The sequence below is a fragment of the Seriola lalandi genome, unplaced genomic scaffold, assembly GCF_002814215.2.
Source record: "Seriola lalandi dorsalis isolate HSWRI2012SDOR001 ecotype SW California unplaced genomic scaffold, Sedor1 jcf7180002054736, whole genome shotgun sequence".
Lineage (NCBI taxonomy): Eukaryota > Metazoa > Chordata > Actinopteri > Carangiformes > Carangidae > Seriola > Seriola lalandi.
This window is the reverse complement of record NW_019525289.1, coordinates 352,926-356,298: the sequence shown is the minus strand read 5'-3', so window position 1 is coordinate 356,298 and position 3,373 is coordinate 352,926. Positions and strand designations below refer to the sequence as shown.

Genomic DNA, 3,373 nt, shown 5'->3' with positions numbered 1-3,373 from the left:
ACTGTTTCAAATATTTAAAACCTTATTTCATTACAAAACTGTGGGCAGTGCAATTATTGGCGACTAGTTTACAGTTGTATGAACTTTTTGCGAAGTTGCTTCACAACAGTAAAAAGTGTAAAAACTTTAACGTTGACATATAATGTATACTATTACTGTCACCTTCAACAAAAAGTGGATTATTCAGCAGTATAAAAGTGGAGGCATATACCTTCGATAGCTCAGTTGGTAGAGCGGAGGACTGTAGGAGAGCAGAGTGATGCTGACATCCTTAGGTCGCTGGTTCAACTCCGGCTCGAAGGAGAAGGTTTTTATAGGTGTTACAGAGAATAACTGTCCAGTAGATAAAGTAAAAACAAGCTGATACATCCCTCATACAGAGCATTTCTACGGTGGCAGTCAGCTCTCTGTAAATCATGTCCAGAAACTGAAATTTCAGCCTTTCTAGTCCAGCTGCAGGGTGATAATAACAGCCGGTATGACATTACTACAGTTCTATAGCTTGATCATGTATATTGCTGATTAAGCATCAAGAATTTGTAGAGATGTTCATGTTTACAACTTTACCATTACACAACATATATTGTTGCTATCATCTTTAACAATAAAGTTTCTTTTTCGGCAGCACACAAACAGATTTATATACCTTCGATAGCTCAGCTGGTAGAGCGGAGGACTGTAGGAGAGCAGAGCAGTGCTGACATCCTTAGGTCGCTGGTTCAACTCCGGCTCGAAGGAGCAGGCTTTTGTAGGTGTACCTAGATCTGTCCAACCTACAACATGCTGATGCGTGCCCCATACAGAGCATTTCCACAGTGCCAGTGAGGTGTTTGGAAGAATCAACCATGTTAATAATGTCCACAACTGAACCTTGAGCTTGACTAGTCCAGCTGCAGGTTGATGATGTTGCCTGATTTGACATTATTGCAGATCTGTGGCTTGATGTGTATTTGGCTAAATATGCATAAAGAATTTGTAGAGATGTTCATATTTACAACTTTATGAGTACACAAAATATATTGTTGCGGTCATCTTTAACAATAAAGTTTGTTTTCCGGCAGTACACGAACAGATTTATATACCTTCGATAGCTCAGTTGGTAGAGCGGAGGACTGTAGGAGAGCAGAGTGATGCTGACATCCTTAGGTCGCTGGTTCAACTCCGGCTCGAAGGAGGAGGCTTTTGTAGGTGTTACAGAGAATAACTGTCCAGTAGAAAGGCTGAAATTTCTTTTTCTGGACATGATTTCTAGCATCTTTAACAATAAAGTTTGTTTTTCGGCAGTACACAAATAGGTTTATATACCTTCGATAGCTCAGTTGGTAGAGCGGAGGACTGTAGGAGAGCAGTGCTGACATCCTTAGGTCGCTGGTTCAACTCCGGCTCGAAGGAGGAGGCTTTTGTAGGCGGAGCAGTTACAGAGAATTAGTGTCCAACAAATAAAAACCAAAGACCACACCTGTTGCCATTCCTGTACTCATTAGTACATTATGCACATATGTGTCACCATGTACCGCTGAACAACAAACTTTATTGCTACAGATGCTACAGATGAGAATCACAGTATATATATATATATATATATATATATATATATATATATATATACACATATATACACACACAGACATATATATATCAGATAAAATATAATAAATAATATAATATAGAAATATATACGGTATATCATGATCAAAATTCAGAAAATTATTAACATTTTCTGTTCTTTAAGTTGTTAACAGTCTGGTTTTAAAGAAATGTGTGGTGCAACAGGATTGGGATTCCATTGGCATAGGACTAATATGTTCAAAGGCATGACACAAATTAAGAACTTGCTCTTGTGGATGCCATATTAACACATACTCACACACACACACACACACACACACACACACACACACACACGCTCAAAGCCTTTCTCCAGGCTATGTTATGTGGCCAACAGAGCTGCCAGGAGGGAACGTGCCTGTCTGTCTGTCTCTCTGTCTGTCTGTCTGTCGGTTTGTCTCATTTCCTGCTTGTGTACCTGGCTGCCTGCCTGCCCGCCTGACTCTATCTGTCCGTCTGTCTCTGACAGGTTGCCATTAATTTGTGGGATAAATGACTGTTTGCAAGTTTTGGGTTGAAGCCTTACATGATCTCTCAATACAAACTTGTCAGTGGTGGAAATGTTTTACATCACATTTGAGGCATTTAGCTGACACTTATCCTGAGTGATGTTCGGTGGGTGAAAAGTAAAATCAGCCTCAAGTTGTAGATCACCAAAAACTGAAAAAACAAAACAAAAAAACAGACAAAAAAGAAAAACAACCAAATGTCAAGTACAGATGTCAGGGATTTTAAAGGCTGTTTAAACCAAACTATCAGTAGAAATGACACACTAAGACTTAATAGCAGATCTCTCATGTGTCAAATACAGATTAACTCTAATTAGCTCACATATCCTAATTAGCTTCTTTGTTTTCTGTGTTCCTGTGTATATACAGTATGTGTATAAGTGTGTCTCCCCCTGCAGCAGGGCTCAGTGGTTGTGTTAAGCCTGAGGTGATGGGAAGTGTCTGGGCAGGTTAACATCTCAGAGTGCCACTGTCAGCCAGCTGTCTGCTGCTGTCCTGCTGCCAAAAATATGACTCGCTAGTCCTGGCATTTAGCTACCTGGCAAGACAAACCAAACCAAACACTGCTGTCAGGGTGAAGACTGCATACCTGCAATGTGGACTTGGTTCCAAAATATAGGATGAGAGTTTTAATGACTCTTTACTAACTTCCATTACCATTTCAATGTCATTCATGATAAACTTTGAAAGCTGAGCGTGCCGGTGCCAAAATCATCCAGGTGCTCTCAGATGTATAAATGCTACACATGGATGGGTATCATCCATATCACAGAATAAATCCTCAGTCATGTTTACATACACATAGAAACAGCACATTGCTTAAATTTCATGGAAATACTTTGGATTTTTATGGCTTTACTACGGTGGCCCTGAGAGCTCAACACACTGCAACTTAAGAAAACACAGGCAAATACAGAAACGTGCTGCAAGTAGCACAGACCACAACCAACACGTTAATAAAAAGACACACTCGTTCAACGCCTTGTGACTTCTGACGTTAAAAGCATTGAACAAGAAGTGCATCCCAGCCAGGTTCATCACGTTTCTGTGTCTCCTGAAAACACCTCTGTTGTCCTCTGTGCTACTTGCAGCGCGTTTCTGTATTTGCTTGTGTTTGCAGCATGTGTTGTCAAATTGATGAATATGTTGAATTTGCTTGTGTTTTGTGTATTTGCATGTGTTTTTGCAGCGTTGCAGTGGGTTGAGCTCTCGGGGGCCACCATATTTTAGTGTCTTAACACTTTTCGTGTATTCTG

General features: G+C 40.2%; 4 non-coding genes across 4 annotated transcripts; all 4 read left to right on the top strand.

Moving 5' to 3' along the window:
• The first annotated feature begins 210 nt into the window (after positions 1 to 210).
• trnay-gua (transfer RNA tyrosine (anticodon GUA)) lies at positions 211 to 303 on the top strand. The gene is made up of 2 exons: positions 211 to 247; positions 268 to 303. It is a non-coding gene; the product is annotated as a tRNA-Tyr (tRNA).
• Positions 304 to 645: 342 nt separating this feature from the next.
• Positions 646 to 738, top strand: trnay-gua (transfer RNA tyrosine (anticodon GUA)). The gene is made up of 2 exons: positions 646 to 682; positions 703 to 738. It is a non-coding gene; the product is annotated as a tRNA-Tyr (tRNA).
• Positions 739 to 1,081: 343 nt separating this feature from the next.
• Positions 1,082 to 1,174, top strand: trnay-gua (transfer RNA tyrosine (anticodon GUA)). Its single transcript has 2 exons — positions 1,082 to 1,118; positions 1,139 to 1,174. It is a non-coding gene; the product is annotated as a tRNA-Tyr (tRNA).
• A 130-nt stretch (positions 1,175 to 1,304) lies between these two features.
• Positions 1,305 to 1,392, top strand: trnay-gua (transfer RNA tyrosine (anticodon GUA)). Its single transcript is given in 2 exon segments — positions 1,305 to 1,341; positions 1,357 to 1,392. It is a non-coding gene; the product is annotated as a tRNA-Tyr (tRNA).
• The last annotated feature ends 1,981 nt before the right edge of the window (positions 1,393 to 3,373 follow it).